General features: G+C 37.2%; 1 protein-coding gene across 2 annotated transcripts in view; it reads left to right on the top strand.

Annotated features, from left to right (window-relative positions):
• Positions 1 to 25430, top strand: part of Pola1 (DNA polymerase alpha 1, catalytic subunit) — a 313981-nt gene that overhangs the window by 59063 nt on the left and 229488 nt on the right.

The raw sequence follows: 25430 nt of genomic DNA, 5'->3' as shown, positions 1-25430 counted from the left end.
CCATTTCTCTGTGGGATCTGACACTGCCTATTGTTGCTTCTTTCAGGATTTATCTGGTCTTGGTGATTCTTTTTTTTTTTTTTTAATTTTTTTTATTCGCTTTCCCGGTTTCCGGGCAAACATCCCCCTCCCCCCTCCCCTTCCTTATGGGTGTTCCCCTCCCAACCCTCCCCCCATTGCCGCCCTCCCCCCATAGACTAGTTCACTGGGGGTTCAGTCTTAGCAGGACCCAGGGCTATGGTGATTCTTTACCACCCTAATCTCCTTGCCTTCTCCCTTGTTTCTCATTCTCCTTCTGATTCTCTTGTTTTTGCCTTGCAAACATAGTACCTTCTACCTTTTTGCAACGTAATCAATTCAAGTTTTCTTCAGCAATATTACCTATCTGCCAGGTATCAATGACCACAGTATACGAACTCTATTTATGTATATGTGTGAGTTTTAAACTTTGGGCGGGGGGCACACACCAATCAGGTGCCAATCTCTGGAGCTGGGGTGACGGGCACTTGTGATCCACCTAATCTAAGTGTTGGGGACCTAGTTCTTTCTGGTCTGAGCCATCTGTCTAGCCCCAAAGAACTCTTTTTAAGCGTTTATGTCCAATCCTTGTTCCAAGTCCACATAGGAACTTCCATGTGAAATTTCCTAGCATTGGGCTGGAGAGATGGCTCAGTGGTTAAGAGCACCCGACTGCTCTTCCAGAGGTCCTGAGTTCAATTCCCAGCAACCACATGGTGGCTCACAACCATCTGTAAGGAGACCCGATGCCCTCTTCTGGTGTGTCTGAAGACAGCTACAGTGTACTTATATATAATAAATGAATAAATAAATCTTTAAAAAAAAATTTCCTAGCATCTACACTTGTTAGAGCTTCAATATTACCTTACCATTCAGCACCAACACTTTATGAACAGTTTAAGTTCATCTATTTTAATGCTTTGTGTAGAACTTTTTATTTTTATAATCTGTAAAAGTATGGTTATATTTAATACTGAATTCAGTCAAGTATATTAAGATACTGTTTTCTTTTAGTGAATTTAAGGCTACTTAATTGTAAACATAGTATACAGTGGTAATACTGGTTGTCTGGATGCAGAAAGCTCTAGAGTGATGTTTGGCATGATGGTTTATAGGCTAAATTCACTGTGTTTTACAACTGAGGTTTTATTGAAGTGGAGCTAGGCTTGTTCACTGTAGCAAGGCCACACACACTTGACACTTTCAGGATAATGTTGGCTTTAACAACTCTGTCCACCAGAACTTTTAAGATAGAGGAATACTTTTTATCTGTACTATCTATATTCAATAGCCTCTTGCCACAACTGGCTGGGGAACACTTCATATTTGCTTATTCTGGTTAGATGAGGAACTTGATTTTTAGATTCATGTAGTTTTAATTAAAATTAATTTAAATTTAATGGATAACGTGTGGAGAGTGACTATTGACCAGTATATATGTAATTGTGACATGAAACAAATGTCACGATATTTGAAGTCACTTTTCTCTTGCAGCCTTATCTCAGACATGTGGCTTAGGGCAGAGAAGGGCAGTGCATGTCTTGAATAGCAATGATGTATTAAGAGCTGTTTTGTGCATTATCATATCAAAACTATGCAAGAGTCCTTTGACATGTAGTGGTGTTCTGTGCTAAGGTTCTAGGAGGTAGAGGAGAACAGTGGTTACTTTGAATTGAAACTGTTTTCCTAATTCTAAGTCTTTTACTGCCTTTGGGTTCACCATTAGAGAATGGCTTTTGCAAGTTCAGTTCTGCTTTATAATGTACCTTATTACGAGACAGTCATCCTTTTCAACATATGGCATGGGCCCTATTTTTTTACATGAGAAATATTAGGGGCTAACTGAAGTAAGATAAAGATGTTCTCAGATTCTTAGGCTAAGTTTATCTCAAAATTATTTAAATTTTGTTTCTGTATATATATCCAGTGGGTTCTGATAGAACACCATCTTATTTTTGTATTAGGAAATACACTCACTATGCCCCAACTGGGTGATAATACATAGGTTGACTATTGCGATTGGATCAAGGTTACTCTTAAGTTTCTCATGAGAGGCAATAGTTGACAATTTACTCCCTTGGAGAGTGCCTCTTGCTGTTGAGAAATCCCTGTTGTTACATTTTCTGCATTGGCTTAAAAATCCACAGGCTTAAAAGGGCACCGTTGATAATGATAAGCCCCAAATTTGTCCAATGATCTCTCCTACTTCCCCAAGCCATTATATTTTAGGGGCAGTGTCTTCTTTTGGCTGGAATTTTAATAGGGAATTTAAACTCAAATTTTACTTTTTGTTGATCAACATGTAATAACTAAGCTAAATTTTTAGTTCTTGTTTTATAAAATATAGTGATACTATATCTTATGTAAAATATAAAACCTCCCTTTTTACTTCATTAAAAACGAATTTCAGGCAAATCTAGAATCAATCATGGGATCACATTAATAATTTCTGCTTTCCTCCTTTTCTTTTTCATGTGTTCCTTCTTATATATAGTACCTTCTATAGTTGTTGGAATTATATCTTTAATGTGAAGTTAATGGGAAGCAGTAAGTATATAATATACCTGCTTTCTGCAACTCTTATTCTGGAAGCTCCAAAGATCTCTATAGAAGTTATTTACTAAAATAAAAATTATTGCTAAAGTTTTGGTGGTGATAACACTGATAGACAGGTAGTCTAGAGGTATTCTCTGGTTTTACTATCACTCTCCTATATATTGTGGAGTCTGTTGTTTTTAAAGATTTTCATTGTTGTTTTGAGACAATGTATGATCATATACCACAGGTTGACCTTGAACCCAATCCCTTTTATGTGCTCTAATTGCAAGCATACACCTGTCAGACGTTTTTTAATTATTAAAGAGGTAGGAAGGATGAAGTTGAGGTTTCACGATACTTTTGCAATTTACTATACTGGTGCTTTGCTCACAAGGCAGTATAAACAGAATAACACAGTAGCTGAAGACCTATTAGTTGTTTGCATCTAAACTTCCTAATTAAATTAAAGTTCAAGGGGTTGGGGATTTAGCTCAGTGGTAGAGTGCTTGCCTAGCAAGCGCAAGGCCCTGGGTTCAGTCCCCAGCTCTGAAAAAAAGAAAAGAAAAAAAAATTAAAGTTCAAGTTCAAGTAGGAATGAGAAGGAAACCTGGTGACATGTCCTTGAAAAATTATAAGGTTTTTCATTTGGATATGGATAAATGCAGTCTGGAGAGGCATGAAGTTTTGCATTTTGATATGGCCTTAAAGGCTTCCTTCCCTTTTTATTTTTAAGTAGATTTTGTGAGTGTTTGCTTAGTTTTGTTGGGATCATGCAGATTTGGCTTTGGTGACCTAATAATTTCTGTAAGTAAATGTATTATGGCTGTTAGAATACTCAAGTAATTACTAATTGTTCTCTTAAAAAAACATTTATAATAAAAGTAAAAATATGTTAAATGGACATCAGTATTGCCTTTTCACAGGTGTGATCTTTCATACTTCATACTTCAACTATCCCATAATTTTAATTGCTTGATGATAGAGGAATTAGTTACTGTTGAAGGAATCTTACGCAGGAACCTCACAATAATGCAAGTTATTTCAAAATCAAAATAATTGAGCATTTCCAGAGAAGAAATAATGAAATTTCATTTTTAGACACTTGTAGAAGCGAATCTGTAACAATACCATCTGTAATTGCTTTTATTACAGATGTTTGTGTGAAGAGGCAAAAAAATGAAATTGGGCAAGACTTCATGGGTAACACTGAGTGGGCGCAAATATTTAGACTATGAAGACAAGTATCAAATGTCAAGTGTATGGTGTAGTAATTGAAGTGATTGTTCACTAGATGGCGATAGACACCCTAAGATCATTAATCAATTAAGGATTTTATTCTGTGAACAATAATGTGAAGGCCATTTTTTGAATTAAATGTTTACATTTTAGATATTTACCAAATTTGAATACTAGATAAAGGCTAAAATGGCCCCAAGGTTTGTAATAGTGTAATAGATTTAGTTTTAAAATGGTAATATTTTTGCCTTATAAGTTTTATTGATGAGAACAATCATTTAATTTATTTTAGTAAGTGAATTCTTCCATTGAGTAGATAAATTTTATCTCTGATTATGGAGACACATGACTTTCCTAGTCATAATACCACAGGCAAATCTAAAAAAATTGAAAATGATTTTTGTATGTAATTTTGCCTCTTTGAATGGGATATTTTTTTAATTTGAGGAATTTAACATTTTTAATGACTTTTAAGCATACTTGTCATGTAGTATAATAATGATATTTGTTCTTATAAAATTAGTACTTACTGAATTATTATTTATTTGTTCCTGCCTTCTTTAATTCTGTGTTCTTGAGGAAACAATTTTTGATTTGGATTTCTGATTGCAATTTCAAGTGCAGTGTTCAGGAGCAGTCCATGTATTTTTCATTTTACTGTCCTGTAGGCTGTAGGCTGAAGCGAGTCATTGTCAGCCTGCTTTTTGACCAGTTGTAGGAGAGCTGGTTTTCAGTTGTGTTCAGAAGTGAAATTTGTTCATTTTAGAAAATGCATTGAAATCATTGCATGCAGCCAGCACTATCTAGGCTCAGCTTTGTGAGACTCTTGGTGATGAAGTAGTGCTAGCGACAGTCCTTGGCAATGGCACTGGCTCTCTTTGTTTGTGATGGAAGAAGATCTTTACATTATGAAGGGTCCTTTGTCTTTGCTGGGAAATAAACGAATATTTCAGTTTTCCAATATTTTTCATGAAATACAACCTAGTTTTGTTTTAACTTAAAAGAACAAAACATAGAAATGGCTACAGACTCTCTCTTTTTCTTCAGTGGTAATTATATTGTTGCCTTTTTTCCTCTCTGTCTTTTCCATTTTATAATATAGAAGTGTGTGTGTGTGTGTGTGTGTGTGTGTGTGTATTTTCATATTTATTAGTTTTTTTAGTATTCATGTGTCATTTTACAGTTTGAAAAAAAAGGATTAGGAAAATGCTCTGTATTTCACAATTTAAATACATCCCTTTGATACAGTTTTAGATTGTACTTAATCATGTTGACTCTTTTATAACATTTTAGTGAGTGAATATAACTGAGTATTTTCGTTCTCTCATTTCCCTCCTACTTTTTGGTATTTTTCCTTTATTGAAAATAGCTTTCCCCCATATGATTGTATGTATCTCCAGACCACAGTTGCCTCTCCCTCTACTCCCAGTTTCTTCCCACTTCCCTTTTCATCTGGAGTCACTGTTTCTGTCTCATTAGAAAACAAAGAAGACAATATTATATAATGTGATAAAACGAAAACTAACATATCAAAATAGGACAAAACAAATAGAGGGAAAAGAGCACAAGATTTAGACACAGAGACCTAGTTGCTTACATACTCGGGGTTCTAATGAAAGCACTAAACTGGAAGCCAGGCTAGCTCTGCAGAGGAACTGGAGGGTAGAAGGAGCAGAGGAAAAAAGGGAAAGCTCTGATGTGGCATTGCGCGTCAAGAACCTCCAAAGATGCCACTGAGTTTGTCCTCTGTTGGTTGTTCTGTTTCCTCCCCCATCCTCAGTCCCTTAATCTGTAACTGTGTAGCTTAGCAGATTGTAGCTTGTGTATCACTGGCATTAACAGCTGATATCCACATGTATGTGGATATATATCATATTTGTTTCTCTGAGTCGGGGTTACAGGTTGTTTTTTTTTTTTTTTAAGTTCCATCCATTTACCTGAGAATTTCTTCCTATTTTTTATATGTTGACTGAGTAATACTCCATTGTGTAAATATATCATTTTCTTTATGCAATCTTTTGTTGAGGGATATCTAGATTAATTGCTGGCTATTATGAATAGAGCAGCAATGAGAGAATGGATAACCTTGTCTTGTTCCTGATTTTAGTGGAAATGCTTTTGAGTTTCTCTTCATTTAAGTTGATGTTAGCTATGACTTGCTGTTAACTTCCTTTATTATGTTACAGTGTTCACATTCTATCTCTGATCTCTCCAAGACTTTTATCATTAAATAAATAGTGTTGGATTTTTCTCAAAGGTCCCCTCTACATTTTTTTTTCGGAGCTGGGGACCGAACCCAGGGCCTTGCGCTTCCTAGGTAAGCGCTCTACCACTGAGCTAAATCCCCAACCCCTACATTTTTGAGATAGTATCTTTCTTTGTAGGTCATACTTAGGATTCAACCTAGACTGACTCATTTCTGCCTCTGCTTTTCTGTTATTGGGATTAAAGGTGTGTCAGTATGTTAGCTTTACCTGTTATTTTGAACTGCCATGTTCTCATTTTTTATTTTTTCCATTAACAGCAGATTATACTAGATAATGTGTTAGACTTAATTTACTATAACAAGGTAAATTCTTCTGTCAGAGAGCTAAGTAAGTTCATATCTTCCACAAGAGACACAGCATATAGTTCCTCCTGGGTCACAGATTCAGATGCTAATCTCGACATTGATACATAGTTTTGACTGAAGCTTGTTGATACATAGTTTTGACTCTGAAACTTGTCTATTTTGGAAGGTTTTTTTTCACTTACCATGTATTTGTAAATATACTCAAATAATCCTTATTATTTGAGTTTTTCTTTTGTCACTGGTTTTTGTCTGTGTAGAACATACTGCTTCATATTTCTTATATTTCCCTGGGCCATCTTGAAATTACTATCCTCTTACCTTGGCCACCCAAGGGCTAGAATTACCAACTTGTGCCACCATTCCTGGATCAGAATTTTAATGAGTGTAAATGTTTTATGGTATAATTTTAATTTTTGTTTCCTTAATTAGGAGTTAAATCATTTTTCTTTTCATATTGACTAAGTCATCTACTGGTTTTGTTGATTGCTTATATGGACATACATGTCTTATTGCATTGCAGGTCTCTTATTTTTTCGCGGGTATTTAAAAATTGAATCTTTTGACTATTTGTATTCAAACAACATATTGTAGTTTGGCTTGTTCCTTCATTGTGAGGAAATGTCTACTTTTTACACTAAATAGTTGACATTTTTCTGTCAGACTAGGCTTATTCTGAAAAAATATATTTTCCAATGAGCAATATTGTCTTATTTTATTATAAATGTTGAAAAAGTTGGCTTTTCTTATTTAGATCTTTAGTCTTTCTGGAGATTTCTCTGAGGAGCAAGAAAACTTAGTGATCTAATTGTGTCTGTCTATTTTCTTCTTTGTGTATTTATTGAATTTGTTTCTCCATTCCAGGGATTGGCAAACTGTTACCTATGATCTGTTTTTTTTTTAAATAAAGTTTTATTGTGGTATGGTCATACCCATTTGTCTTTGACTGTATTCATATCAAACTTTGGAGGTGAATAGTTACCACAAAGCCTAAACTATATGTTACTTATTGCTTTGCAGAAAAATTTTGCCATCTTTTGTGTCAAAAGATAATTTTCGTGTAATATAAGAGTTATTTTTATTTTTATTTTGGGACAGTCTTATCTGTAGCACATGCTAATCTAAGAGTTGATATATATCTCTGGGTTTCTTAAGAGTTTAGGATCCTCCAGTTTTGCCTTCCCAGTGTTAAGTATTAACAGATAATTTCTTTGAGTGCTAAAATGATGGTTTTGTGCATTTTTGCAGATATAGTTCATGTTTGAAAAATTGTATCTTTTAGTGATTATAGGTTACTCATGTTTGAAGTCCTTTACATTATAAAATTCAAAGCCAAAGAAACTTTTTATTGGCATATTTGAGGGATATTGAGTTTTAAGATTTTTGCAATTTCCTGAATTGATAATATACATTATTGAGTGTTATTTATTTGCATTCTACTTCTAAATTCAGATTTTGTGGTAATTTAAATGAAATGAGTTTAGGTTCTTCTGTCCAGTTAAACTGTATAGAAATAATTCTCTGCCATCAAATAAGTGACATTTTAAAGTGCAGATCTTTTTTGTATTGATACATTGTACTAAACATCTTGGTTTGCTTGTTCCCTAGCTGTATCCTTTCTAAAAATTGGTAAAAGTAATACTGCTAAATATCAAATTGAGAGGAGGAAGCTCTGCTTTGGAAACACCCAATAAGAGGCTAGTCCAGATCATGGTAACTTAGATTGTTAATAATTGGTGAGAAATGTAGTGACCAAAAGGTAGATATTTCTGTCTGTAGTTGTAGCTCAGGGATCATATGTCTATGTTGTATATGCAAGACCCTCCCTTTAATCCATATAACTGCAAACAAAACAAAACCAGCATATTTTCATATAACCTTATTGTAATAATCAACATTCATTTGTAAATGTAAGTAGCAATATATCAGTCTCTGATATAACAAAATATGTTACACTTAGGCTTAATTTGAAATGATCCCTATGGTTTAAAATAAACACCCCCCAAAGATTGAGACTTGATACAAATGTAGCATGACCTTCTTTTTTCTGATTAGTAAAATTTAAATCTCAGTACCTCTAGTGATTCATTCATTTTAAAGGTAAAAGTTTAGGGGGTCATAAAGCTGGATGATATTAGAGGCACCTGGGAAGATAAAGACTAGCTCAAGCATTACTTGACTGAGGTCCTCTTGTGAAATAGATCTGGGTTTGTGAGTGCAAGAGAAGGCTTCATCAAGGAAGCACTTAAGTAACTTCTCACTTATTTCTTTTGATTTACTTAAGTTTTTCATGACTGCCACATACTTGTCTGACCTTACCTTTGAAGAATTCAAGTGTGGGCCTATATGCCAATATGTTTGTCAGAGAAAGAGGATCCCCCTCCCATTGCAACCTGGCTTCATTAATGCATCGTCCTAGCATTGTCATTGTGGGTTGGCATCTCCAGGCTTTGGGGGTCGTTTGCCAGATCACTTTAGAAGACTTGTCTATCTTCAAAACTTATGCCCTTTTCCACTTATATATTGGATTTTCTATTATTAGTTTTTACTCTCCATGTGTTTGTGTTCTATGTATTTCCATGTCTCATGCAATGATCTTTGTTTGCCCTCACTCCGAGGTCATACTCATCTATGTGTTTCTGCAATTATTAATAGGTGGATATGGAGAATGCACTTTTTATGTAGTCTTGATATTTAAGCCTATTTTGAGTTTATGAGAATAGCCAGGATACTCTGTATAAGAAAACGGGTACCTCGTATGTTTGTAGGAGGCACAAATGGAATATTTTTGCTTTGATATTTTGCCCTTCAAATTACAGAAACCATTGGGAATGTGGTAAGGCTAAGAGAGAAATTGTGTCAGATTGACTGTCATTGACACTGATCTCTAAGATTAAGTTTCATTACATTGACTCAAATCATATGGACCATGACCTTAGAAATCTTTGCCTTTCTTCTTCAACCTTCTTTGGAGTGAATGACTCTGTTAAGGTAAATTCATCCCATTTTCTGCATATGTGAACATTTTATATCGGCCTTTTTTGGTATACGTTTCCTTTTTACAAGCTGTGTGGTATTTGACAGGTGTTCTAAAGCTCCTTACTTTGGCAGTAAACCAAGATAACAGAGCAGTAATGATTTCATAACCACTGTTCACCAGTAGCATGGAAACTGGGGTAGGGTTTAACTGTTTCTATAGTCAGTCTGTACAGGTTCTTTCCTGACTATACCACTTTTAAGAAAAGAGGGAGTGACGCACATTTTCCTCTCCCATGCTCCATTTTCTTTTCACAAATTGTACTTATGTCAATTAAAATGAAAAGATTTGTAACAATCTAAAGCATTGACCTTTTCTTCATCATAAGCTTTGCTTTCCTTTATCTGTCATAGAAAATGTATGGATGCCACGGCAACACTCAATAGCAGTGAGGATTCCCCTGACCCACCCCGAATAAGTCAGATGCCAGGGCGTGTTTGATCCGTAATGGATGTGATGGCGATATACTTTCTCCTTACTTTAGCCACATAGTATGTTTATTACTAATTGGAAGTAATATATTTTTTGGCATCTTGTGCTGTCTGGTGGCATTAACTGCTTTTCACGACAGTATAATCAGGCCCATTGAAGGCACCTCCATGTTAAGTTTGTTGGGCTTATGACTCATGGCTGGTCGACTGAGCAGAGACTAATAGACTCCATTTTACTGGGCTGTATGAGCCTGGTGTTGTTTTGCCAGATCATAAATAGTGTGTTAAATTACAGTGAACTGAGCTTGGTTAAGTTGGGACTTTTAGAAAGGAATGATAGTAGTGTGTGTGTGTGTGTGTGTGTGTGTGTGTGTGTGTGTGTGTGTGTAGTGGTTTGATTTTAAACCAGAGATTCCTGGGCTCTTTATAGTCATTCTGTCTGAGATCTTATGTTTGAAATTTAATGCAAGCATTGAATTGTACAGCTGTCCTTGTTTCCTTTTTATTACTTTTTGTGGTTGAATTAGCTTGTATTCCCTTTAAACTTGAGTGTATTACAGTCTCAAATATCTAAAGTTTTTCTTTGACAATCTCTTCCCCTTTGATAAAGCAATATGAAGTACACTGTAACAGTAAAGTCAGTCCATGTTCATATTTTTTAAAAGAACATGGAAACACAAATAATTTCTAGAAATGGCTTATTTGCCATCTTTGGAATCCTCACTACTAGTTTATATACTTTGGTTAGTAATTACCTATTTTTATTGTCTTTTTTTAACATTTAAAATAAGGCTTGCCTTTTGAGTCTAGTGATGGAATTTATTTGCCTTAATGCTAAATGTTGACTGGGGATGGGAATGGAAGAAAGATATTGAATTTCGTTCATAGGTTGAAGTCTCAGACATTTGTCATATTTATTTCAGGGGCCGTTTGCCCTGCCAGCATAGAAGCAGCTACATTTCAGTTTAGGAGGGTGGTATGTTTTCTTCTGGAAGAGGGTGAGAGTTAGGGAGAGGAATATGCTCATAGGCTATTAATAATGCACATTGTTCATATTTCTAAGCACTGGTCCCCAGTATAGGGTACACGTTCTATTTCCACTGGATTTTGTGGCATGACGCAGTGGACAGCTGGTAATTCCATCACAGAAAAAAAATCTTGATATTTCTTCTTCAGTGGTGTTCTGGTTGGGAAAACAAAATAACTTGTTTTCAGAAGGGGGACTTAGAGTGGATATACTTAATTCACTTGCTCATTCTTGTCTCAGAGCCAGAAATTCTTGAAGTAATATTTGCTGAATATGTACCATGGGGGAAATGCAGACAAATGACATTGCTTGCGACCCACAGACATGAGATGAAAATCCAATAAAACTAGAGCAAGAGCTTGGGACGCTAGACACATGATCACTTACAGAAATGCACTCAAGAAAGCTTTGGAATAGGTATCTAGAGCACTCAGTCTTTTGCATGGTGTGGCTTTGAGTAAGTGATTCAGTGTCTTGTCAGTGGGTGATAGGTGAGGGTGATCATCTCATAGTAGGGCTGCAGGTCCAAAGATTTTATCTTAGCACACTTCATTGTCCTGTGTCTCAGGGAAACCCAGCGGAAGCAACCCTGCAGATTAGTGAACACCTACCAGGTGGTACACCGCTTTTGGTGTTGGAAAGACAGTGGTAAGTTTTAAGTATTCAAGAGCTCGGGGAGCTTTTGTTCTGGTAGGTGAGAGCCATTAGTCAGTTGGTAAAATGAACATTTATGCCACACTGAAGAAAATAAATGCAAAGAAAAGGAACATAGGAGCAATGGCTCTTAACATGGATTGAAAAATTAGAAGATTCCTGAGGCCAGGGCACTTGAGCTGAGAGCTAGGGTGTAGATCAAAGTGAGCTAAGTAAAGAGTTTTAAGAACAAACATTTCAGGATGAGAGATACCATGTGTAGAGATCCTGGGTGGCTTGGAAGTATGGTTGAGTTGGAAGGTTAAGAATGGAGGGGAATATCAGAGATGCTTTTCTTTGCAATAGATGGGAATTAACACAGGGACCCACAACTGGACAATGTGAAGAAAGACTTCGGAGCACTCAGCCCTAAATGCGATTTCTTTATTGAAACTTTCCCCTTAAGGCTCAGGGATCAGTGTTGAAGAAGAAACAGATTCTAAGAGCCAGACGTGGTGAATGCGTTCAAGTAAACAGCATCTTCCGGATATTGCAGGGTTTCTATAAACTCACAGACACTGAAAACACACATAAGGCCAGCACAGGTTCAAACCAGACAAAAGCCCGGCACTGAGAGGAGGAAGAGGGCACAAAGTCCCACCCCTAACCAAGAAGCTGTTGGCAGTGTTATCTGCCGGGAAAGAGAAAGTCAGTGTTCTCCAATGGACGATCAGCCACAGTCTAGGACAAATCTCATGCTTAGGAGTAGTTGGCCACTACAAAATGAAATCCATTGTGTGTGCGTGCGCGCATGTGCATGCCTGTCTTTGTGCCTTCTTTTTCATGTTTTTTTGTTCCGTTTTCGCATTTTTAAATCTCATTTTTTGTTTTGATACTCATTTTTAAAAAGAGAATATGAAGTTGGGTAGTTGGGGTGGTGGGTTAGCCGTGTGTGTGTGATAGTTTGTATATGCTTGCCCCAGGGAGTTGCACTATTAGGAAGTGTTAGAAGTGTGGCCTCGTTAGAGTAGGTGTGTCACTGTGTGCGTGGGCTTACCCTTACTCTAGCTGCCTGGAAGTCAGGCTTCCACTAGCAGCCTTCAGATGAAGATGTAGAACTCTCAGCTCTTGTACCATGCCTGCCTGGATGTTGCCATGCTCTTGCCTTGATGTTGAACTGAACCACTGAGCCTATAAACCAGTCCCAATTAAGTGTTGTCATTTGTAAGACTTGCCTTGGTCATGGTGTCTGTTCACAGCAGTGTAACCCTAACTAACTAAAATAGATGTAGGAGTTGGAGGAGACAACGTGATCAAATATATTATATGAAATTTTTTAAATAAAAAATATTGGAGCAAGGGATTGGAGAGATGGCTGTTGGAGCGGACCCAGGTTCAGTTCTCAGTACCATCTATAACATCATCTCTAGCAGATACTGTGTTTTCTTAGTAGGCATTACAAGTAATTGGTGCACACACATGAATGCAGGCAAAACACTCAAATCTATGAAATAAAAATTAATCTTAGACTGGAGGAAGGGAAACTGATAGGTTATTATCAGAATATTTTATGAAAGATACATTAGTAATTGCACTGGTGTGAGAACAATTGGACGGGGTGGGGGGAATATAAAAGGTAAAAGAAAAACAACCAGTACAAAATGAAGTTCAGCTTTTGTTTAGGTGACCATATGGATGAGACTTCATTGGTGTAGCCAACCTCTCTGACATTTCTATGTGACAGTCTGCAGCAGACTTCGGTTCTTCTTAGACTCCTTTATAATGTCTTTGGGCCTTAGGCACAGACATTGTGCTGTAGATACATCAGTTGAGACCGAGTACCACAGAGTGTCTTGTTTTCTGCGTTTTGAGTTTTCTATAATGGTCTCTGCTGCAAAGACAAACTTCTTCGAGGATCTGTATGTAACAACAAACAAAAAGGCTGCGAATTTGTGAGAGCACAGTGGGGGAAGGAAAGGGAAGTGAAGAAATGATGTTAATTATAATTTCAGAAACTGAAAATTACAAATTTCAAAGGCTTGATGAATTCGATGTAGAGTTTAGGGTAGAATAGAATATTAAGGTCAGCTTCAGGTTTTCTGTAGGTAAATTGGTGGGACCTTTTTTTTTTTTTTTAAAGATTTATTTTATTTATTATATATAAGTACACTGTAGCTGTCTTCAGATACACCAGAAGAGGGCATCAGATCTCTTTACAGATGGTTGTGAGCCACCATGTGGTTGCTGGGAATTGAACTCATGACCTCTGGAAGAGCAGTCGGGTGCTCTTAACTGCTGAGCCATCTCTCCAGCCCGGTGGGACCTTTTAATAAAGTATGGGAAGATGACCAAGTTTAAGACAAGGAGAAGGAACAATGTCCAGTTTACTTAAGTTTTAGGAAATCTTGTTATTTTTAATTGATAGATTGTACATATTTACTTCAGTATATATATAAAATGATCAGGACAGAACTGTTGGCATTCTCTATTACTGATATTTATCATTTGTTTGCGTTGAGGACATTCAAAATCCTCTACTAGGTAGTTTGGAACATTAGTTAATTCTTATCAAACATAGTTATCCTATGTGTTATAGAATGTTAGATTTTATTCCTCCTAACCAACTGTACTCTTTAATGGATATGTTCATTTTATAGTGTCTGGATATACATTTGAGAGCCCTGTAATGAGAAATGATGAGTGAAATTATTTTGGGAGGAGAAAATACAAAGAGTAGTAGGTTTTAGGACTCAGTCACTAGGGTCTGCAACTTGATGCTGCTAGAGGAGGGAGGCTTAGAATTAAGGTTGTAAAAAATACAGTAAGAGCAGTGTTAAAGGTAGGAAGAGGTAGTATTGTTTCATGGAGGTAGGCTGTGTTCAGTTGTTACAAAAAAAAGCAGCAACGATTGCTTTGACAATTTTCTGTCATGTTAAGAGACTAGAAGGTGATCGATATCTTCTGTTCATGTTTTACTTTGAGGGGAAACCATGATAGTGAAGCCGAATTGCTGTATGAAGAAATTAGAAGTTCTTGACTTATACCTGAGAAGTGAGAGTGAGGAAAAGTAAATTTTGAAGCAAGTTAACTGATGAGCTGAGCTTCAAATCAGGTTCTACCCCAGGGGCCTTACTAACCCTGCTCTTTCAGTCAGTACCTTCTCTGCCCTGTCTCTGAGTCTTCCTGGGGGTGGTTCAGAGCTACTGATGAACTATTTAACTTCTCTGAACCTCAGCTTCCCTTTTTTTAAAAAAAGATTTATTTATTTATTTTATGTATGTGAGTACACTGTCACTATCTTCAAACACACCAGAAGGGGGCATCGGATCCCATTATAAATGGTTGTGAGCTACCATGGGGTTGCTGGAAATTCAGGACCTCTGGAAGAACAGTCAATGTTCTTAACTGCTGAGCCATCTCTCCAGCCCTCAGCTTCCCTTTTTAATAAGGATGTCTTAATGCCCAGTGAGGTTGTTAAAGAGTTAAATAAGATAATATATTACTTAGATTTTTATTACTGTGGCAAAAATACAATGACCACAGGCAGTTTGTGGAAGAAAGGGTTTGTTTCAGCTTATAGTTGTAGTCTATTATAAGGAAAGGTAGGTCAGGAACCTGAAGGCAGAAACAGTAGGAGAGACTATGGAGGAATGCTGTTTCCTTGCTTTACCTCCCCTTGACTTGTTCAGCTTGCTTTCTTAGACAACCCAGGGTCACTTGTTCAAGGGAGGCACCCGCAGTCAGCTGGGTTCCTCCACATTATCAAGAAAATAACACAGACTTGTCTGCAGGCCAATCTGATAGGAATATTTTCTTAGGTGAGGGTCCCTCAATCCTGTTATGTCTAGGTTGGAGTCAAGTTGGCAAAAACAAGCCAGCACAGGGAATATTAATTTGCTAATAATTATTATAATAATTCTATGTTAGTCATTCACACATAGTTCTAAGTAAGTGTTTGATAGCTAATAAATATCTTTGTTTTTAGGCAGGTTCTCACTATGTAGGCATGATTGTTCTGGTACTTACTATGAAGACCAGCTAGACCCACGACTCCTCCATTGGGGTCCCTGTGCTCAGTCCAATGATTGACTTTGAACGTCCATATCTGTATTTGTCGTGTTCTGGGAGAGCCTCTCAGGAGACAGCTATATCAGGCTCCTGTTAGCATGCATTTCTTGGCATCAGCAATATTGTCTGGGTTTGGTGGCTGTGTATATTTGGGCTGGATACCCAGGTGGGGCAGACTCTGAATAGCCTTTCCTTCAGTCTCTGCTCCACACTTTGTCTCCATATCTCCTCCTATGAATATTTTTTGTTCCCCCTTCTAAGAAGGACTGAAGCATCCACACTTTGGTCATCCTTCTTCTTGAGCTTCATGTGATCTGTAAATTGTATCTTGGGTAATACAAGCTTTTGGGCTAATATCTACTTATCAGTGAGTACATACCATGTGTGTTCTTTTGTGACTGGTTTACCTCACTTAGGATGATATTTTCTAGTTCCATCCATTTGCCTAAGAATTTCATGTACTTATTGTTTTTAATATCTGAGTAGTACTCCATTGTGTAGATGTACCACATTTTCTGTATCCATTCTTCTGTTGAAGGACATCTGGGTTCTTTCCAGCTTCTGGCTATTATAAATAAGGCTGCTATGAACATAGTGGAACACGTGTCTTTTTTATATGTTGGGGCATCTTTTGGGTGTATGCTCAGGAGAGGTATAGCTGGGTCCTCAGGTAGTGAGGAACCTCCAGACTGATTTCCAGAATGGTTGTACCAGCTTGCAATCCCACCAACAGTGGAGGAGTGTTCCTCTTTCTCCACATCCTCTCCAGCATCTGCTGTCACCTGAGTTTTTGATCTTAGCCATTCTGGTTGGTGTGAGGTGGAATCTCAGGGTTGTTTTGATTTGCATTTCCTTGATGACTAAAGATGTTGAACATTTCTTCAGGTGCATCTCATCCATTCCATATTCCTCAGCTGAGAATTCTTTGTTTAGCTCTGTACCCCATTTTTAATAGGGTTATTTGGCTCTCTGGAGTCTACCTTCTAAAGTTCTTTGTATATATTGGATATTAGCCCTCTACCAGGTGTAGGATTGGTGAAGATCTTTTCCCAATCTGTTGGTTGCCATTTTGTCCTAACCACAGTGTCCTTTGCCTTACAGAAGCTTTGCAGTTTTATGAGATCCCATTTGTCGATTCTTGATCTTAGAGCAGAAGCCATTGGTGTTTTGTTCAGGAAATTTCCCCGGTGCCCATGTGATCAAGACTTCCCCACTTTTTCTTCTATTAGTTTGAGTGTATCTGGTTTGATGTGGAGGTCTTTGATCCACTTGGACTTAAGCTTTGTACAGGGTGATAAGCATGGATCGATCTGCATTCTTCTACATGCTGACCTCCAGTTGAACAAGCACCATTTGTTGAAAATGCTATCTTTTTTTCCATTGGATAGTTTTGGCTCCTTTGTCAAAAATCAAGTGACCATAGGTGTGTGGATTCATTTCTGGGTCTTCAATTCTGTTCCATTGGTCTATCTGCCTGTCTCTGTACCAATACCATGCAGTTTTTATCACTATTGCTCTGTAATACTGCTTGAGGTCAAGGATGGTGATTCCCCCAGAAGTTCTTGTATTGTTGAGAATAGTTTTTGCTATCCTGGGTTTTTTGTTATTCCAGATGAATTTTCAAATTGCCCTTTCTAACTCTATGAAGAATTGAGTTGGTATTTTGATGGGGATTGCATTGAATCTGTAGATCGCTTTTGGGAAAATGGCCATTTTTATTATATAAATCCTGCCAATCCATGAACATGGGAGATCTTTCTATTTTCTGAGATCTTCATTTCTTTCTTCAGAGACTTGAAGTTCTTGTCATACAGATCTTTCACTTGCCTGATTAGAGTCACACCAAGCTCTTGAAATCCTGTTGTGTCAGAGCTCCTGGGAGACAAGCTTTCTCTGGGTTTTCTAGAGGTTGGTGGGGAGTCAGAGCCCTCAGTTTGCTCTGGGCACAGGTGCAAGCTGGTAAGAACCCATGCCTTTGACTTGGCAGGGTTTGGGTTTCCCCTGTTCCTGTGCGGGTCCTAGTTATGTTGTTTGTTGGGAAAGATATTATGGCTTCAACTGTGATCTTGAGTGTGTCAGAGCTCCTGTGCTCCTGGTTGTGTTCAGTCTCCTGGGAGTTGAGGTTCCTCTGTGTTCCTTGGTGTTTCAGAGCTCCTGCACGTTGGGCTCCCTCTTTGTGTTGTAGGAGTGGGTGCAGAGCCAGCAACCCAAGGCCTGCTCTGGTTGCAAGTTTAAACTGGAAGGAACTGGTGCCAATGGATGGGCAGGGTTCCTGGATACTAGGGGTCCCAGTTACTATGGGTGTTGGGGCAGATGTTGTGGCCTCCTCACCTGTGATCCTGGCGTGTTAGAGCACCTGGGTGTCAGGCTTCCTCTGAGTGTTGTGGGAATTTATTTTTATGTGTGTATAAGGTGTTTTCTCTGCATATACCATGTGTGTACCTGGTGCCTGCAGAGACCAGAAGAGGGCGCTGGATCCCCTGGGACTGGAGTTGTGAGCTGTTATGTGGGTACAGGGAATCAAACCTGGTTCCTCTGAATGAGAAACCAGTGCTCCTAACTCTGGAGCCAACCTTGCATTTCCATTGTCAATTATTTTTTTTCATAAGGAAATAATACATAGTCATCGTCTAGAATTAAAACATGATTATATTGTCCATAAGTGGTTTATATATTATTTTGAATGAAAGATCATAGGTCCTTGATGTTTTTTGTTTACTGTTTTGTAATATCCTTCTTTATGACACTTAATATTATAGTATTAATATGAATTTTTGTATTTTGCATGGTTTTGCTACCTATCAATGTATTCACTCAATTTATGTAAGTGGTATTGTGTCATATGTCTTCAAATGCTACATATGTATTTACCGTACATTTGACCTGCCCTCTAGATATCTATCTTGTGAATGTTCTTTATTCTATTTTTCTGTCTCTTCCAATCATTCAGATTGTGGTTAGAATTCCACTATCAGGGAAGTAAACTTTCCTGTACTTACTCTTTGTGTGTCCGTGTCGGAGTTTCTCTGTGGTGATCATTGTTATTGTTCAGTATCCTGCTCCATTCCTCCTTTGTCACCACTGACTAATTTGTGTGATTTTGTTCATCTTCCTTTTATTAGAAATTGTGCCATTGGACTGGCACTATATTTCACTCAGTTCTTCCCCACACATCAACTGTCACAAACTTAGGCACTCAATATGGCATTTGTTGTTATTTCTTTTACTTGAGTCTCCTTCTTGCTTTCTGCATTTCTGTGTTGGTTCATTATTCCGTTTCGGTTTTGAAGCTTGGTTTTCAGATTCCTGAAGAAGAGAGGTAACTCATGGCATAAGTTGCCAGGCCTTATGCTTAGTGGACACACATGATTAAGTAAGTTTGGTGTGGAAAGGCGCTGAAGAAAAATAAAGAAATGCTTTGGTTTGGATTAGGTTCTTTTGTAGCTCGAAATGGATGGAAGAATGGCAAGGACTAACTGCTAATTAAAGAAGCTGCGTTTAGCTGTGGTCTCTCTACACCTATAGCAACATTACTCTGTCCTACAGAATTTTAGGGGTGGAGGATTTAATGCTTATTGTTTAAAAATTACTTTTATTGAAAATTAGAAAGTGATTACTACCTAGTGATTGCCTTTTACCTTTGGAGTAAAACTTTTGGTAGTTATAGAAGACAGACTGTCGACTCACTAGACACTAGAAGAAGTCTGCTGATCTTTGAAACAGGATTGCTAATGTCGATTAGTATTTTAAAATTCTAGTGCAGTAGCGTTCTTTGCTTTCTGGGTCTTCTTTTATACTTTTAGATATTATTGATATTCGCTATTATAGATCTTGTTACGTAGCCCAGAACGCCTCAAAGTCATGATCTTCCTTACTCCACCTCTTAAGTGCTGGGTATATGCCACAACACTTGGCCATCACTGTCCTAATTTTTGGGTGTTTGATGCTTTCATAGTGAATTTATATGTATTGAGAAAAGACAATAGCAAGAAACTTCTTCACACTAATGTTGTTGTTATCATACTTTGGACCTGTTTCCCAGCATAGTCTTCTAGGACTGTGTAAGCCATTTGCTACAAATTAGAATCACTGTAAATTTTCTGGGGATATATATTATCAGGAAAAAATAGAGCAATAGTCAGGTCTTATGCTAATGCCTTGTAGCTTGTTCTTTCTCATTTTGGGATATTAATATAATTCTCTCCCTTGGGCTGGAAAGATGACTCAGCAGTTAATAGCACTGTCTGCTCTTCCAGAGGTCCTGAGTTCAATTCCCAGCAACACAATGGTAGCTCACAATCATCTGTAATGGGATCCAATGCTCTCTTCTTGTGTGTCTGAAGACAGCTACAGTGTACTCACATACATAAAGTAAATAAATCTTTAAAAAAACAAAAAAAAATTATTCTGCCTCTCACCTCATTGTGGCCCTTGACTTTAAATTTAGTGACACTTATGATAAATTTATTAAGAGAATTAAGATCTGATCTCCCTCTCCCCCTCCATATGTAAATATTTAGACATATTGCTAAATTAATAACTAAGATATCTTCAGTCTTTGATCATTACCTGATATTGTTTTAAGTTTTTTATACAAACAATAAAACTTTACTAAAATAAATAAGCTTAGTCAGAAACCCTGTCTCTATTTGTACAAAATGTAGACATCATTTTATTGTAAGATTGATGAAAATAGTTTCTTTAAATGTATTTTATATTTGCTGAAGGTCGTGGATGGGATGGAAAAGAAGACATTTTTATTTATTAAGATAATAATATTGTATTGAACTGGGAAAATCTGTATGGGTGTAGGCTATTTATTTCTTACTGCCCTGCCTGTTCTTTACTTACCCCTTTGATGAAAGCTTTATCTTGTTCTTCTAAGCAGGGGTGAATGACTATAGAAAACACTTCTTAATTGCGTTGCATCTAGATTGATTATGAGGCAACTTAATATGGGGTTTTGTACTGCTGTTTTATTTTATTATTATTAATTTATTTGTTTTACTTTTGAGAGACAGTCAGTCAGTCTATATGGATGTGCACTCTATGGTGCACTTGTGGAGGCCTGCTGTGCCTGCTAGGATCAAACTCAGGTCATTAGGCTTGCACATTGTCTCTTTTTCTTTTTTCCTTCTTTTTTTTTTTTATTTTTAAACTTGCTGAGTTGTTTTCCTGGTCCTAGCCCTGCTTTAAAGAGGAAGAAACTGAAGTACAGAAAGTATGGATGCCATGTGTAAAGCCCCAGGACTAGTGAGTGCAGTTGGTCCATTTATAGCTGCCACACTATATTTGTGTTTTCTTAGAATTCATCTATGTCAGAGGTATTAGAAAGTAGAAATAGTGTCATGTAATAACAGTGCAGCCATTTTTGTTTAAAAGGTTATGGGCTGTGCTAGCATGTGTTATCCTGGTTGTTTACTGTTACTGGATTGATTGTTATTATTTCTTCTGTCCTGACACCAATCATAAGAAAAACAGAAGGCCTTGGAATGGAATTTCTTTTTTTAAAAAAAATTTATTGTTTGTTTGTTTGTTTATTTACTTATTTATTTAATTTATCTGAGACAGGGTTTTTCTGTGTAGTTCTGGCTGTCCTTGAACTCACTCTATAGACCAGGCTGGCTTTGAACTTAGAAATCAATCTGCCTCCGCCTTCTGTGCCACCATTGCCTAGCTGTGAAGGAAATTCTTACAGGAAGAAGATTCGGAAGGCAGGCATGTAAAGATGCAAAGATGAGGAAAGCAGAGGATTGCTTCCTTCTGTCACATTTTGTCTCAGGAAGTTAAATGTCATCATTGATGTCCTTACCTGAAATCTTGAACATGTGTTTGTGTAGCTCGCATGTGGCACTCTTACCTGGTGTAATTGTGAAGGTCATAGTTTGTTTGCCTTTAGTAGAATAAACAAATAGATCCAGAAAATATATTCATATAATCTTTGCTTGATGAGCAGAAGCAAGGAGCTGTTTAAAACAAATGAAGGAGATAAAAACTCCCCTAACTTTTATTTACCAATCAGATTGCAAAGGAAAAACTAGCCTATTTTTAGACTAAGGCTCCAATTATGCTAAGTCTTGAAGATAATTAAACAGTCTGACACAAAAGAATGCAGTGACGCAAGCTTGTGTGGTGAAATTCCAAGACATTCACTGACTTTTTAGGATTCTACACTTTGAATATTAACCTCCTGAAGTGTTTGTTGCTTGGAAACAGTGCTTTATTTTTTTACATGCAGTTTAATGAAGTGTACCTGTGTGGGTAATTTGTTTTTTGCTTGGAAAGGGGTAAATTAGTACACGTCATCTATCCCTCTGTCCTATCTTTGGTTTCTTAATGTGTTGAAGCTACCAAGCCATGCTTTCTTGTTAATAGGGTCTGTTGCCTTCCTGTCTTTGCTATTCTAATTGTTTTAATGCTCAACACAGTAGGAGTTCCAGGGTTTTTTCCAATTAGTTTTATGTTATAAATTTGGCAGATTTTAGAGACTTTCTTTTCTGTTACTGTTTCTTTACTTTGTGTAAAATTCATGTTTAGCTTTTCTCATTCTTAATCATGTCAACTGACATGATTTCTTGAAACTAATTAGTTTGGAGATGTGGGGCTAAGTGAAATGTGTTCTGGCAGCAAGTGCCTGGCTCGGTTAATAAAGGTGGCCTTTTTGTTCTCCCAGTTTCTTGTTACCTTTGCACTTGTAGGTTTGGTGATGGGCTGCTGGTGTTTTCGCCATTCTGTCTGTGATTGTCTTAACACTCATTTAGTGGGAAGTATAAAGCTTGCTTCCAGGAACAAGTGCTCTTCCTTCCTGCATTCTGTTATACCTGCGTCTTAAGAAATACATAATCAGGAGTTTGACCATCTTCCAATTTATCTCAGTTTTTCTTTTTTCTTTTTTAAAGCACTCATGTTAAAACTAAATGCAGGAAGGCAAAAGGAAAGAACTTTGACTCTCTTAAGAGCCAAAGTTGCAAGCCTGGCATTGGCTGCTTTTGATAGGATTTGAAGTGAGAAGGGAAGAAGATGGAGAAGAAAGGAAATTTGAATTTTTGATTATATTTAGGTTGAAGTGCTTTGTTGTGACCTATGGACATCTGTAAGCTAAAATATATAAGATCAATCAAGCGATTGCAAAGGTAGCCTGGTTAGATGAGTAGAAGCTAGGAAGGTTCTGGCTAGGATCCCACTATCCACATAGAGAATTTTCTCAATTTCATTTAATCCCTTGCAACCCTGTGGTAGGGGATATTATCCCTTTTTACACATGAGGATAAAGTCTCAAAGGGATTAAGTAAATTGCCAAGGCCTCTTTATTTTGAGTGACTAAAATGAACATGGCTTCTCACATCTGTACTACCCTTCTGAAATAGAGGAAACAGACATCAATATTTGATTTCTTTATACTTGGTAACTATTTTATGATAGTCACTGAAAGGGCTAGAACAGATTTGTTTTTGTTACTGCATTTAAATTGAGAGCTTTTTGTTAAAATTGAAGGTTGTAGTGGCCAAATTCACTTGAGTCCTGTGGTTGGCTTGTGCTGGATTTAGTTCTAAGTCCCGAGGAGACAGAAGTAAGACTAATGTAGATTTATTGAAGACTTCATTAGAAGTAGAGCTGGAGGGAAAGTAAAGGCACAGACCTGTGCACAAAGTCCATAGCATGTGAATATAGTATACTTTTTAGAAAGGAGAAGGGAAGACATTCCCTGGAAGCTAGAGAAAGATACATATATTTATAGGAAGTTCTCCCTGTCATCGATTGATTCTTAGGTCATTGCTAGGGTTTCTTTTAGAGAAGTTGAGTTGATGTTTTTTGCAGGTGAGATTGGAGAGGAGCATTAGCTAGAGTACATCTTTGGGGATTTAGTTCCTGAGCTGGTAATCTAAATTCATAAGAGTATTTTGTTTGGGCTTTGACAAGTGAAAAAAAAACCCTTAATTCTATGGCTATGACCTTTTACTTTCTTAGCCATACCTCTCTTAGGAAGGGTAGGGGGAGTTCTAATTTGACCCAGTCACTAACTCACGAGGTAACTGATTACTAATCAACCATTCACATAGTACAGTTCTCTTTATGTAAGTTACACGTTAGAGCAGGTCTTCTCAACCTTCTTAGTGCTGTGACCCTTTAGTACAGTTCCTCATGTTGCGGTGACCCCACCTATAAGATTATGTTCCTTGCTACTTCATATCTGTAATTTTGCTACTGTTATGAATTTTAGTGGAAATATATGGTAATAATGCAACCTCTGTGAAAGGGTCCTTCAACCCACAAAGGGGTTGAGAATAACTGCCCAAAGGTGGTTTGCTGTGGGACAACAGAACTTGAAATCTTCCTGTGGTCAACTCATATTAATTCTTTGGGATGGGGGAGCCTCTTTTTCTTTTTTCTTTCTCTTTCTTTCTCTCTCTCTCTCTCTCTCTCTCTCTCTCTCCCTTCCTTCCTTCCTTCCTTCCTTCCTTCCTTCCCTCCCTCCCTCCCTCCCTCCCTCCTTCCTTCCTTCCTTCCTTCCTTCCTTCCTTTCGGTAAAAGTGTGTCACCTTATCACATCGATAATGAAAAGCATAGCTAGACTGTCAAATGGACATCAAAATTCACATAGATGAAAATATTTCAACTAACAAGATTATTTTACAAATTCCACATTCCTATCTAATAGTCTCATCCTAAAATGCTCAAGGCAGCTAGTGTGGTGTCTTACCTTTGGTATACAATCTATGAAGAAAACTATGATTATTAAATGCTATAGGTAATCTCTGAGTGGTTCTGCATACTACCTGTTCTGAGATTTTCATACTTAAAAACCTCCACTTAACAGAGTAACTCAGAACTTTTTGATCTCATTGAAATGAAAGTTGTAGAGAGGACATCAAGAAGCATCAATCTGTTTCATAGTGTACATTTTCTAATAAACAGGAGTAAGAAGCATTTGGATATTGTGTTTGGCTTTAGTATCTTGTACTTTAAATAAAAGGTGACAAACGGGGTTGGGGATTTAGCTCAGTGGTAGAGCGCTTGCCTAGCAAGCACAAGGCCCTGGGTTCGGTCCTCAGCTCTGGGGAAAAAAAAAAGTTGACAAACATTTCAGTCTTTTCCTAGAGCAGAAATAGCAAGATCAATCATAATTTGCCCTTTGGGATGCCAGTTATATGACCATGTCAGGTTTTTTTTTTTTTTTTTTTTTTTTTTTTTTTTTTTTTTTTGCTGGAAGGGTTTCCCTCTGGAAGACTGAACATAGAAACTGTTGACTCTGGTTTCTGAAAGGGGAACAGAAAAGAAGTGTACAGTGAGTCGTACAAGTCTGTGTAGTTTTGCAGCATTTTACAGCAGTCACTATGGATCACTAGTCCTTTACCCAAAGCCAAATAGTGTTAATTTTTTTAACCTTTTCAGTTTAATATTAGCTTGGATTCCATGAAACTATATTTTAAAAGTGCAAAGTATTTGAATATTAGTAGCTCTCTGTGATTTGTCACCATAGTTTTTATTTTTTATGGCCATAGGGTTAATACATATTTGTCGTGGCACACTTAGAAAATACAGAAAAAAGAGAAATAATATTTACCCAGAATCTAAATATGAATTTTTATTTTCTATGTTTATATGTATATACATACGTGCACACATGTATGTTCACCAGAATATTTTTCTATGTATATATGAACACACATGTATTTACCAGAATGTTTTTAAGCAATTTATGTAGATCATACTTCATGTTTGTGGATTTTTCTGGCTATTTAATTTTTTTTTCTTTTTTTCGGAGCTGGGGACCGAACCTAGGGCCTTGCGCTTGCTAGGCAAGCGCTCTACCACTGAGCTAAATCCCCAACCCCCTGGCTATTTAAATTAAACCAAACAGTTACTTATAAT

This window comes from Rattus norvegicus, chromosome X, assembly GCF_036323735.1.
Source record: "Rattus norvegicus strain BN/NHsdMcwi chromosome X, GRCr8, whole genome shotgun sequence".
Taxonomy (NCBI): domain Eukaryota; kingdom Metazoa; phylum Chordata; class Mammalia; order Rodentia; family Muridae; genus Rattus; species Rattus norvegicus.
Note: the sequence above shows the minus strand (reverse complement) of the source record. Positions and strands in the feature narration are given on the sequence as shown.